The following is a 14,569-nucleotide window of genomic DNA, read 5'->3' on the forward strand; positions in this document are numbered from 1 at the left end:
ACTTCAATTTTAAGGAAAAACATAGGGCCAAGACCTCTTCAGGAGATATGGCTGGGTTTTACTTTTCTCAGCCTGTCATTCTCTTTTACTCAATGATCATATATGCATTTATCTTATAATAAATATAATGAAAAAAAGCAAATATCTTTTAACAATTCAAGACATGAAGATCCAGATCATAGTAACCTTTCAAAATCGACATAGACTCGCTCCTTTGCCCAGCTCTTTTCCGAATTCCTGGTCGATGTATAAAATATCCGAATCATGTTTTCCACATATTCTAAAAATGTCCCCTAACCCCAATGAGATCAAGTTTTCACTTCGTGGTTAAAAGTGTAAGCAACATGGAGACCTAATCCTCCTGCCTCATTAGGAAAATACCCAGCCCAAAGAGGTCACACACCAGAGCAGTGTCCAGCCCCGGAGGGAAGTGAATGGGAGAAGGGATGAAGGAAGGCCCTGTCTCAGATTCCTGCAGCTCTGGCCTAGAACTTGAAGGGCTCCGTTGAGGTGTGTCGCTGTGTACGTGCCAGGCTCTGTTTATTTCATGTTCTGAATGATTCCTTTTTAACCTACCAAGTATTTATAGCCCATAGAAACTCAGAGATGAAAGTTTTTCCAACGTGCAAAAGCCACAAATGACAAAATCTTGTTAGAGTGGCCAAAGCCAGGAGGGCTCTCAAGCCCGTGTGTGTGTCCGTCCGTCTGAAGCCCCGTTCATTACGACGGGGCTTTTCTGGGCTGGTCCTCAGAGGAGAATGGGTGACCCTAGGAAACCATTGCCACCACTGTGTTGTGAGCTGAAGGACAGCCATTGAACACAAACAAAAAGGATGCTTCAAGGACGCATTGCAACACAATCAGAACCATGCCACAGGCTCTGATGGCTAGAGGGGACAGCAGGAGTGACACAATTAGGGACAGGAGTGGTTCAATTTAGGGGGAAAAAAACCAACAGAAGTGTGCGGTCTGCCGGACAAAGAATCTGAGTTCTAAGGCGCCCCCAGTAAGCGGCTTCCACAAAGCACTGACCATGTGCACGGAGCAGGCTCCGCAGATGGCTCTTTAAGCCCCACTTAGAGCTGGCACTCTAAAAAGAGTTCAGGGGCAGCAGGCTTGCAAGCAAGGGAGAGCGGAGCTGCGTGAGGATGTGCGTGTGCCCTCACATACCAGAGGCAGTGCGGGCCAAACAAAGCCCCCACCTGGCAGGACTGGTGAGTCTCCAGCCTATTTCTGCTCTCTTCCTCTTCTTCCAGTTCTGTCCTCCCCAGCACTCCCCAGTTTATGCATTTTGAAGTGATAAGCCAGTTTAGAATTCCCACATCTCATTTGTTCAGCCATTTTGGTTAGAAAGCTCACTCAACCCATGCCTTTCCTCTCAACAACAGTGCCCAGAAAACAAGGGCTGACGATCTGGAAGAGTGGGTGGGGGGAAAAGCGCTATCGTACTTTCCAGGGGTGCTGGTGATGTACCTTAACTCCCCACGCCAAGAATAACTAGGGAAGGCAGGGCGTGGTGGCTGGCGCACGCCTTTCATCCCAGCACTCAGGAGGCAGGGGTAGGAGGATCGCCTTGAGTTCAAGGCTACCCTGAGACTCCATAGTGAATTCCAGGTCAGCCTGAGCTACAGTGAGACCCTACCTCAAAAAAAACCAAAACAAACAAACAAAAAAAGAATAACTAGGGAAGATACAGATAATGACCAACAGTGAAATGTACTCACCCAATCCTTATCCTGGAATACTGGGCCCAGACTAATCCTTTATGAAGATGTTTGTGATGTGCTGGGAAGATAGCTCGGTCCATACGGAGCTTGCCTTGCAAGCACAGGGATCTGAGTTCAATTCCTAGTGACCAGTAACAGAAAGCTAGATGTGGCGGCACATGTGTAATCCTACTACCGGAGAGGTGGAGTTAGGTAGATCTCTGAGACTTGCTGGCCAGCCATTCTAGCCGACTTGGTAAACTCCAGGCCAATGAGAGAGCCTGTCTCAAATAAGGCGGATGAGCCCTGAAGAATAACACCCAAGGTTGCCCTCTGGCATCCACACTGATGCACACACATGCAAAGATGTTCACAACAAGTGAATCTTGACCAGCCTCGATGTGGTGCGTAGGTGAAGAAAATAAGACAGAGCCTTGACTTACCATGCTGTTCTTAAGTTTGGAGAAACACAGCCAGCTCTACAAACTGATGTTGAACTTCCCTTGCAGATCTTGGTGGACATTCTCCTTCTTCAAATAAAAGTGCAGTTTAGTCAGGCGTGGTGGCGCACTCCTTTAATCCCAGCACTTGGGAGGCAGAGGTAGGAGGATCGCCTTGAGTTCGAGGCCACCCTGAGACTACATAGTGAATTCCAGGTCAGCTTGGGTTAGTGCAAGACCCTACCTAGGGAGAAAAAAAAAAAAAAAAAAAAAAAAAAAAAAAAAGCAGTGCAGTTTGCACTAACATTAGTGAGAGGAATGTACTTTTTCCTTTGGAAAAAGTAAACACTGTAAGTTCTGTCCACTTTAGCAAATAGACTTGCTGGAACAGGAGACATAAGATCAGTCTGCTTTGGGGGAAATAAAAAGTATACAGACTTCAACTTTACCACTTTTGTTTTCATCATGCAGGCATGCAAAAAAAAAGAAAAAAAGAGTGTTGTATTGGATGTGGGACCTCTGAGTATGGCTGCACAATTTGTATCCTGAATAAATCTGTGGGGGCAGTTCTCAAGTACACTGTGGTGGGGAATTTATGCTTTGCTGGGGAGAGTGCATTGCTTGGTGCTACTGAGTCAATGAATGTAGACTGTGGGATGCTGGCACCCTGAATCTATGCCAGTGCTTGCTCTTCTGCCCGCTTCTGAATGGTCACTACGCCTGCATAGAGGCCTCTCCTCTTGTCATAGGCCCCCAAAGCCCTTCCGCCACAAAATAAGGGTGTGGATGTCTTTCACTGCCACATGACAAAAAGCTCAACAGCCTGCCCCTCAGAAACAATGATTTTTTTCCCCACATATTTAATTTCTACTATGAACCAAGCCCTGACAGATTCAGTTCCTTACAACTCACAGAGGTAAATTGGCAAGCTCAGATCTGCCTAAACTCAGGGTCCACATTTCTTTTATTTTTCTTCTTTTACTTTTTGTTTTTACAACTATTTTAATTTATTTATTTGACAGAGAGAGAGAGAAAGAATGGGTGGGCCATGGTCTCTAGCCACTGCAAACTAACTCCAGACACATGTACCACCCTGTGTATCTGGCTTACATGGGTTCTGGGGAATCGAACCTGGTCCTTAGGCTTCACAGGCAAGAGACTTAACTGTTAAGCCATCTCTCCATGCCAGGGTGTGCACATTTCTTACAGTGACTACAGAGCCACAGTTTCCCTGGCCGTCCTTCAGGTCTTGGGGCCTCTAAGCCTCTGCTGCTTTGCCAGGATGGCGCTTCCCCCTTCCAAATGCTCCTCACCCTATGGGTCCTCAGTCCTTCAGCGAGGTTAGACTTCCTCACTTGTTCTGTTTCCCATCTTTTTGTTGTTGTATGTTTTTCAAAGTAAAGTCTCGCTCTAACTCAGGCTGACCTGGAATTCACTATGTAGTCTCAGGGTGGCCTTGAACTCACAGCAATCCTACTTCTGCGTCCCGAGAGCTGGGATTAAAGGCGTGCGCCACCATGCCCAGCTCTGTCTCCCCTCTTCCCCATGGTGCTGTAATTCTTCTGTACATGTCTTCTTTCACCATCTGCATTGCCACACTGTGAACCTTCAAGGAACAACTGCCCATCACACAGACCACTGGGTGCTTAGCGTCTGGCATGTGGTCAGACTTAACCAACATGTAACCAATGAGTCAGAGAATGAATGAACGGTCCAGGGGGAGCCTACATGAGGGGATACTGAGGTAACACAGTCTAGCAGGCCAGGGTTCCGATGGCACAGGAAACTTATACCTGGCATTTGTTCCCTCCTAACAAGCCATTTTCTAGGTGCCTATGAGAGTGCAAATGCCTCAGCCAGCACCCCCGACTCCCACCCCGGGGAGCCTCCAGCCTCACTTCTGCATTGGTCTCCCCAGGACGGCCATCTGCCTGCCACCCTCTCCAGAAGAGAGAGCTCCTTTTTAACCTTGCCTGCATGGTGAGATTCCCCATCCCCCAGGGCAGCCATCTTCCCTAGATTCTCCCAGGTACAATACAAAACTGCTTTGCGTGTTACTGTGACTCGGTCCCACCACTAAGTACAATATTACTCATTAGTTTCATGTACAATGATCATATTATAGTGATATAATACACTGTGACAATCTTGATACTTTCGTCTGACAAGCCAACAAACCTGACAATCTCATTTTAAGGCATCTGCAATTTAAAGGAATAAAAAAAAAAAAATGTACACTCTAATGTCATTGCGCCCTCCCTGCAAGAGGAGGGGTTGGACCCACTTGGAGTACTACATTCTGAGATGCTGTCAGAATTCTTAAAGTTAAACAAAAACCCTCTTGGTGTTACAAGGGAGAAGACAATAGCAGCCACTATCTGAATAGATAGCTGTCACTCCCGAAGACAGCCTGCCGGTAGTTCTGAGGACTTGCTTTTGAGGGGTGCTAAACTGGGGCTGTAGAGACTGTTTATGCGGGGTACCAGATTCTAGCTGCTGGTGGGGTGGGAGACCCTCACCTAGCGTGCATGGTCCTTCACAGGCCGTGGCTGTGCGTCTGAAGAACAAAGGCTCAGGGGTAAACTGGTGGTAGCCCAGTTATATGGAAAGGCCAGAACACAGCACACACCCAAGCCGTCCGTGTTCACTGAAGCCTCCCCAAGGCTTGTGAGTTCCATTTAGCTGTGTCCATGGTTGTTTTCTTTTTGTTTGTTTGTCTTTGGGGGTTTTTTGTTCTTGTTTTGTTTTGTTTTTTGAGGTAAGGTCTCCCTCTGCCTGGAATTCACTATGCAGTCTCAGGCTGGCCTCGAACTCACTGCGACCCTCCTACCTCTGCCTCCCAGAGGGCTGGGATTAAAGGCACGCCCAGCACCTCTGTCCGTGGATTTTTAACAACATGCCTGCCCTCGGATCATTCCCTTTTCTGGCCTATTTACACGTTGGCTCTCGGTCAAAATTAATTACAGGCATTCTTAAGAAAACCAAGCTCCTTGCTAGAATAAAAGAGCAGAAATCCCAGCCTTTTTTTTTTTTTTTCCTCTCTCTCTCTCTCTCTCCTTTTCCGAGAAGGGAGAGCCCAGGAGGAGTTTGCCAACACCCTGATCTGCTGTCTTGCATTTGTGCGGGCGCCATGCCCCTGCGGCTGGTTTTCAAAGAGCCGATCGGAACTGGCACCTCCGTGGTCAAGTCAAGGCCTTGCACTTGCCGGGCGGGCTGTGCGAGTGTCTGGAATGGCTTCCCAGGTTTAATCAGCAGCTCTGTCCTCCGCAGGCAGCAGATGAGCGCCCTTCCGTGACCCCAGCACGCCGCACACGGCGAGGCAGACAGCATGCTCACCTTTGGGGAAAAGACGGCTCTAATCTTGATCCTGTTCCCAGGACCGCAAGAATGGCGCTGCTTGTGCCTCGTCCTCGTCCTCAGTCTTTTCTTTGCTTTTGTGGTCCGGGTACACTGATCCTCTCCTGCCTGGGCCCGCGGGGCTCCGACCCTCGCCCCTCATCTGGGTAGCAGGCTTTTTCAACCCCCAGCCCTTCTTCACAGGTAGGAAGCACATCACAACTCATTAGTAATTTACTGCTACAGTAATTTTTATAATTACTGCCAGGAGGCCTCATTAAATTTGATCTAATGAATAAATATTGTATTTTTCAACGTGATTACCAGAACAGCTTAAGCTGAGTGCCATAAACAATTATTTTCCTCAGTACTCAGGATGTTGGTGACTATTGATTTTTATTTCATAAAGAATTTACTGTAGTCATACTGATATAAATGACTTCAGGAATAGGCCACATCCCCGGTGTCAATTCACGAGCAACAGCTAGCCACAGAAATGGCCGAGGGGAAGGGCTGAGAAGAAGAAGGAAAGAAGAGAGGAGTGTCCAGGGGTGGGCTGTGTGGACAGCTGGGTGCTACCAACTTCCGGTCATGAGCTGGCGCCTCCTGATACCCGGGATAGAGAGCTCTCGGTTGAACACAAAACTGGAGTTGATTTTTTTTTTTTTTTTTTTTTGCATTTGTATACATGGAATCAATGAATTCTCAGGTAAACATTTCCAAAGTAAAAAAGATGAAAAGACAGCTGGGTGTGATGGGGCACACCTTTAATCACAGCACTTGGGAGGCAGAGGTAAGAAGATCACCGTGAGTTCAAGGCCACCCTGAGACTACATAGTGAATTCCACGTCAGCCTCTGTGGAGACCCTACCTGGGGTCAGGGAGGGGGGCAACTATGACCAAAAAAAAAAAAAAAAAGGATGAAAAGAGACAGAATAGAAGGCTCACACCAAACCCTAAGTATTCATATATTCCTTTACTTCCAGGGAATGTCTTATTTTCCTGAGAGCCTCATTTTCCTGACCTCCCTAACTCCCAGGCCTCTTCATAGAAGCGCTATGGGGTCCTTCTGATTTTTCTCTTCCTCTAAGCAAAGCCAGCAGTTTGTTGCAACAGTTAATCAGTGCTTTTCAGACCTTTAAAGAGGTGGTGAAAGCCCGGCCGTGGTGGCTCATACCTAGGATCCCAGAACCAGCCTGGGCTACAGAATGTGTTATAGGTCAGCCTGGGCTAGAGTGAGATCCTGCCTCAAAAAAAAAAAGCTAAAGACATGGTTAGGCTAAAATGTATGGATGAGGAGTGGGTCCAATTCAATATGACTGTGTCCTTATAAAGAAGGAACTGTGGACAGAAGCACAGAGAGGAAATCATGTGATGACACCACAGAGGGCCATCTAGAAGCCAAGGACAGGTCCCAGGAAGCCAACTGTGCTGATTTTGATCTTAGTCTCCTAGCCTCCAAAAATTGTAAGAAAATGAATTTCTGTTCCTTAAGTCACCTCATCTATGTTACTGTCTTGCATTTTTAACTTTTGCTTTTAATTGACACCTGAGTGTTCATTGGTACATGTGTAGTTTGTGGTGCTTTATCACAGAAGTCCTAGGAAATCAGGATGATGGTCTTCACAGCCTATAATGGCTGTAAGCAGAGACTGTGGAGTAGACAGAACAAAGCAAGCCCAGGGCTCTATATGCACCTGTATGATCAAGGCACCTGAGGATTTAGTGGCATGAAACAATCCTTGTTCCCACCCATGAGTTATGTAGGCTAGAGATTGAGAAAGGATATAATGGAGACTATCTCTCTATCTCTCTCTCTCTTTTTCAATGTCTAAGGCCTCAGCTAGAAGCAAGAATGATGAGGGTGGCTCAGTAGCTGAGGTCCAGGATCATCAAAAAGCATGTCTTCTTCCATGCCCAGTGAGTGGCCACCTATTGACCAGGATTAAGTTGTTAACCAGAATATCTATACATGCCCTCTTCTTGGCGTTTCCTCACAACATAGAGGCTGTGTCTCAAGGATAAGAATTCACAGGAAGATAGTAAGATGCTACTTTCCTTTTTAAATCCCAGTCTTGCAAGCCCTGCATGGTATTTCCACAGTGCTCTAGTCAAGGCAGTCACACAGGCCTGTCCACATTCCAGGACTGAGGAAGCAGACTGCATGGCAAAAGGAATAAATGATGGTGTTTGGAAAGCAGGTAGGGTTAGGAATATAATTTTGCCATCTGCCACACTCGGACACATGTTTTAAGCTCTTCAAGCCACTGTTTCCTCATCCTTAAGGTAAAACCATGAGAAACCCTCGCTTGGTTGGTGAGAGGGTTAAAATGGAAACTCTAGAAAACAGAGCCTGGCACACAGCAAGGACTTAGAAAATCTTAATGATACTATTTGGGGCCAATCTGTTTATTCTGATCATGCCTTGAGATGATCACAACCTCAGAGGCTACACTCAGGGCCTGGAGTCAGAACATCCCTTCAGCCTTCCCTTGGCCAGACACAGCCTCCTTTTTCCAAGCCCGGCCTCTGCCTTCTCTTCTCTCAGAACCACACTGTCCCCACGCCTTCACAGCAATCATCTGGAGATGGGAACCTAGGACTCCACAGTCACCACTAATTAACTTAGTTCTCTCATGCCTCAGCCCTCTCAAGGGTATTTGCTTATGTAAAAGAGAAAATGTTCTAGGCAAAAACCCAATTTGAAAAAGTACATTGCAAAACTGTATCTCCATTATGATCTATTTTTGTTAAGCAAAATATGTGTACTATCCAGACACATAAAATTAAAAATGTTAAATGTTAAAAACAATTTAGTCATGAGATTCCTTTTATTCTCTTTCATGCTTTTAGTATTCACCATGCTCGCTACAATAAACACAGATTAACTTTGTAATCAGGAAAACAAAAAAATTTTTTTTTTCTCTCTCTTTAAGGGTTAGTGTTCACATAGAGGAATAAATGGTACAATTGATGCTGTGGAAGAAGGATGTCCTTTGAAGTCAGTGGATCTCCTCTTCACCTGGCTCTCATGGGATCTCTTTCCTCAGATCATATGATTTCCCTGGATTTTTAAAAATTCTTTTAAAAGCTCTCTTGGTGGGCTGGAGAGATGGCTTAGCGGTTAAGTGCTTGCCTGTGAAGCCTAAGAACCCCGGTTCGAGGCTCAATTCCCCAGGTCCCACGTTAGCCAGATGCACAAGGGGGCGCACGCGTCAGGAGTTCGTTTGCAGAGGCTGGAAGCCCTGGCGCGCTCATTCTCTCTCTCTCCCTCTATCTGTCTTTCTCTCTGTGTCAAAAATTAAAAAAATTAAAAAAAAAAAATAAAGCTCTCATGGCTTCTAGGTAATTGTACTAGATGCTCATTTTTCAAGCTGGAGTGTGGTATATTACGTGCATACATTAGTGGTCATTAAGGTTTGTTTTTGTTTCTCAAGGTAAGGTCTCACTCTAGCCCAGGCTGACCTGGAATTCACTATGCAGTCTCAGGGTGGCCTCGAACTCACAGCAATCCTCCTACCTCTGCCTCCTGAGTGCTGGGATTAAAGGCGTGCGCCACCACACCCAGCTCAAGAATCAAATTTTAAGCAGTTTGTGAATTTGTAGGGAACTATCATGCCCATATGATATAGAACAATAAGAGTTGGAGCTAAAAATGGAAACTTTTATAAGGCATGTATGTGAATCTGTCAACCAACCCTTCTAACTCCAGCCTGTGGGTGGAATGAAAAGGAGCCAGGAATTTTCCCACGAGCAGAAACTCAGAGAACTCTCTGCCTATGGGACAATTTGGTGGTTTTTGCTGTTATTGTTTGTGTTTTGCTTTTCCTAGAAAAACAGAATTGAACTGTCCAAGGAGAACTAGATCAATTAACATGTATGCTGGCCCTCCTTATAAAACCCAACTCAGGCTTCAGGTTGGGTCTCCTATCAGAAAGGCTTGCCCAGGTCTTCAGCCTGAAGTCAAGCATAGCTTAGCTATCCAGGGTCCAGAGTCAGCCTTCCAGTGTCCCTAAACCCATGCTGTCTCCAAGTTTAGCAAATGCTGAAACAAAAAGTTTGCAATTTGAAATAGGATAAAATTTCACTGTAGAAAAAGGAGATGAAGAAAAGAGTATTCTTAAAGAAACACACAAAAGGAATAGGGTGCTATGAAAAAGGAATAATCACAGGAATAAATTCTTAGAAGTTAGAATATAGCTATACAATGAACCAGGCGTGGTGGCACACGCCTTAAATCCCAGCACTCGGGAGGCAGAGGTAGTAAGATTGCTGAGTTCGAGGCCAACCTGAGACTACATAGTGAATTCCAGGTCAGCCTGGGTTAGAGTGAAACCCTCCCTCGAAAAAAGACAGAAAACCAAAAACCAAAACAAAACAAAAAAATATAGCTATACAATGAAACAACATTAGGGGCTAGGGAGATAGATGGCTATAAAGGGTGTTTGTCTGCAAAGCTTGCTGGCCTGAGCTCAATTACAAGACACCTTGTAAAGATGGACACAAAAAGTGACATAAGCATCTGGCATTCTGTTTGTATGGACAACAGACCCTGGCACACGCACTTCCCCCCACAAGCGCAAATAAGGAAGTAAATAAATAAAAATTTAAAAATCAGGTAATTGGGGCTGGAGAGATGGCTTAGCGGTTAAGCGCTTGCCTGTGAAGCCTAAGGACCCCAGTTCGAGGCTCGGTTCCCCAGGTCCCACGTTAGCCAGATGCACAAGGGGGCGCACGCGTCTGGAGTTCGTTTGCAGAGGCTGGAAGCCCTGGCGTGCCCATTCTCTCTCTCTCTCTCTCCCTCCATCTGTCTTTCTCTCTGTGTCTGTCGCTCTCAAATAAATAAATAAATTTAAAAAAAATCAGGTAATTGAACCATATGAAGTCACTGATACTTAACTGTGTTACTGTATGTCAGTAGCAATTTTGCATACATAATTCAGTCTTATGGATTCAATGATAGAGGCAAAGAAGAAGACACACTGGTTGCAGACAGATGTAGACTCTGAGAAAAAAAAGACAAAAAACACAGACGATTGGTGCAGAAGAACTGTACCCAATAAATAAGATTTCCAGGGGAAAACAAGCACAAAAAATTAACATAAAATAACAAAAATGAGGAAATTATTTCTAAATAACAAAAATAATTTACCTTGGTAAAATTGGATAATTTTAGTTGAAAAGTGCTAATCAGAACAAATTTTTAAGAAGGACAAGAAAGCAAAATATACCAACACACATCATTCTGACATTTTGGCACACTGAAAAATAAAGATCTCAAAAGCCTCCAGAGAGAAAAACACAGGCTTCCACTAGAAACATCTCACACTGGCAGAATCAGTGCTGAGCAGCAAAGGAACAAAATAAAAATCGTGATAGATAGAAATCATTTGACTTCACATTCTCTTTCCAACCAAGCTACTAATTAGGCAAACTAAATAATTCTCAATTACCCTTTCTGGAGAAATTGCCTGAATTGTACCCCAGCAAAATGAGAGGGGAAATGGAGGTTAGAGAAACGATAGCTCTTCCTGACTCACCCTGGGAAGACAAGCATGCAGCTCATGGATGACTTCATATGAATGAAGATTCCACGCAGGACAGAGAAAGAAGGAACAAGCAGATGAAAGTTGGAGTGGCTGGCAAGGGAGCTTAGTTGGTAGAGTGCTTACTTGACATGCATAAGGCCCTGAGTTCCATGCATAAAGCAGAGTGGAGACGCATACCTGTGACGCCAGCACTTAAGAAGTGGAGGCAGAAGGATCAGAAGATCAAGATTATCCTTGGCTACACTGGAAGTTTAAGGTGAGTCTGGATACATGACAAGGGAGGGAGGAAAGGAAGAAGAGAGAGAGAGGATCTTCATGATCTTGGGTTTGGTGGCAAATTCTTAGATAGAGAATCAAAAACGCAAGTGGCAAAAGGACAACAGATAAATTGGACTTCATTAAAACCTCTGAAACTGGGCTGAGGAAATGGCTTAGTGGTTAAGGAGCATGACTGCAAAGCCTAAGGACCCTAGTTCGATTCCCCAGGACCCACGTAAGCCAGATGCACAAGGTGGCACATGCATCTGGAGTTTATTTGCAGTGGCTGGAGGCCCTGGCGTGCCCATTCTCTCTATCTGCCTCTTCCTCTCTCTCTCAAATAAATTAAATTAAATTAAATAACTCTGAAACTAGGGAGATGGCTTAGTGGATAAAGTGTTTGCCATGTAAGCTTTGAGTAACTCAGTTCTGATCTGTAGAACCCCCATAAAGCTGACTGCTCTATATCCCAGTGTGCCTAAAGCAAGAAAAGAGGGGGAGACACCCAGTTCTTGTCAACAGTTTCTAGTCAACTTGTCTAGCAACTGCAATAGTGAATACCAAGCACCCCTTCCTTAAACAAGGCAGAAGGGGAGGAATGACACCCAGATTTATCCTCTGGCCTCCCTGTGTGTGTGCACTGTGACACACACACACACACACACACACACACACACACACACACACACACCACATACACAAAAACACACATCAAAAGAAAAAAGAAAAAAAAAACTTATATATCAAGGAACCAGTGAAACCACTCAATGATTTTAAATTTTTTTGTTCATTTTTACTTATTTATTTGAGTGTGACAGAGAGAGAAAGAGACAGAGAGAGAGAGAGAATGGGACGCCAGGGCTTCCAGCCACTGCTAACAAACTCAAGACACGTGCCCCCCCTTGTGCATCTGGCTAACGTGGGTCCTGGGGAATCGAGCCTTGAACCGGGGTCCTTAGGCTTCCCAGGCAAGTGCTTAACTGCTAAGCCATCTCTCCAGTCCAGTGATTTTAAATAGTTGCCATGCGACTTAACAATTCTAAACTTGGATATATACCAGAGAGATGAAATAAAGTGTTCAAACAGAAACTTATAAACAAAAGTTCACACCAATTAATACATACTAGCCTGGTGAAGAAAAAAAGACAACAAAATGTTCACCACCTACTAACATATGCACAAATGATGGTATATTCATACCAAGGACTATTGATTATTTGGTCATAAATAGGAAATGAAGTACTGAACACGCCACAACATGGATGAACCTGGAAAACGTGCTCAGTGAAGAAGCCAGACACAAAACCACCACACTGTATAAATTTCAGACATCCAAACTCCAAATCCAGGACAGAAGCAGATGGGCTGCATGAGCTGGGGAAGGCAAGAGGGAGGGGCTCTTACATGAGTAAGTTTGGGGGAGAGAGATGAAACGCTGCATTCACACGGCGCTCTCAATGTACCGGAAGCCAATGAATTGTACACTTTGAAATGGTTGAAATGGCAAATTGTGTTATGCAAATTTTACTTCCGATTTTTTTTTTTTTAAGAGTTAAGAGAAAATAGTAATGAAAAGCTAAACACTAGCCAGAGATCCAAGAAGCTTGATATTAGATTGTTTCTGAAGCCCCAGTTCTGTGCGAGAGAAGTCTGCTTAAATTGCAGCAGATCCTCTGTCCCCGCCATGGGCAGGTCTCCAGAGCGCAAGGGGTCCCCTCATCTTTCCGGCTGAGATCAATTAATAGAGTTCTTGGTGTCTGCCCTAATCATCATGCAAGCGGATAAAATTTACTTAATATCTTTTCCTCCCTCCCCAACATTGAAAAATAGGATAAATAGAATCCATCTCCATAATTTTACTTAGTCATTTAGTTCAGTAGCGTCTGTTTATCTTGATTTACAAGAATTTGGCTGGCAATGAGAGTTGCAGAAAGCATTTGCATAAAAGGAATTTTATTTACATATTTTCCCTCCTTAAGTACCAGAAGACTCAAAATGGTCATGTCAAGGAAACTCAGGCAAGCTCCAACGGTGATTATTGCTCTTCTTAAAGCCATACTGGATGGTCATTAAGAAGCGGAAAGACATTTACAGCTATTCAATTTAGAAGACAGACTTGAGGATCAGTCTATTAAAATATGGGTACCCAGATAAAAATAAGAGAAAGCTGAAATATGGGTTCCTGCTGTTATCATGCCTACTCAGTATGTGGGAAAGGAACGTGCCTTATGAAGAAAAGCTCACTTAGCCAGGCGTGGTGGCGCACGCCTTTAATCCCAGCACTCAAGAGGCAGAGGTAGGAAGATCACAATGAGTTCAAGGCCACCTTGAGACTACATTGTGAATTTCAGGTCAGCCTAGGCTGGAGTGAGACCCTACCTCAAAAAATTAAAAACAAAACAAAATAAAACAAAAAAGTTCACCATCTTTAAAAGCCCTCTCCACAGTATTTGTTTCTCTGGAACTTTCAAGCTAAATTCTGTATCCATGCATGAAAGTATACTTCAGGATTCTTTTCATAATCTCTGTATAATAGCATTTTTTAATGCTTATTATCCCATATCTGTTAAGTGAAAAGACACAGTGAAAGAGGTATATGGAGCGAGCGTGGTGGTGCACGCCTTTAATCCCTAACCCTCGGGGAAGCAGAGGTAGGAGGATCACCATGAGTTCGAGGCCACCCTGAGACTACATAGTGAATTCCAGGTCAGCCTGGGCTAGATTGAAACCCTACTTAAAAAAAAAAAAAAAAAGAATAAAAATAAAGCTTTCATTACCTGGATATTGTACTTGCCTAAAGCCTGTCAATTTCTCTGCAACCAAGACTCCACATCCTACAAGAGTCCTCTGCAAACTCTTGTTTATATGCCTTCCTTTGTCTCATAGCTATGGTTCCTATCAGTTATTGACCTTGGCTTTTCTTCCTTCTCCAGTGTTAAATTTGTAAGGAGTTATCTCCAACTTACAGGATTTTCTTACCTGCTCCTAAAGCCTGTGGGATCTCCAACATCCCTTGCAGAGAGAATCCAGGAACCTGGTTTCCTACCATCCTCCTGAGCCCACTCTCCATCCCCAACAAAGCCCTGCATGTGAGATGTTGTGTCAATTTCCTGAGGAGACTATTCACCCCAAACAGGGCATGGTTGGTGGACCAAAGAAACAATTCCACCCAAGTCTGGCTTGGTGAACCAATGTGATTACTTAGGGTTACTTACATGGGCCACACCATTGCAATATCTCTCACCTTGCCAGCACCCATGTGCTACACATACATATATGT

Source organism: Jaculus jaculus, chromosome 4 (assembly GCF_020740685.1).
Source record: "Jaculus jaculus isolate mJacJac1 chromosome 4, mJacJac1.mat.Y.cur, whole genome shotgun sequence".
In the NCBI taxonomy this organism is placed as follows: domain Eukaryota; kingdom Metazoa; phylum Chordata; class Mammalia; order Rodentia; family Dipodidae; genus Jaculus; species Jaculus jaculus.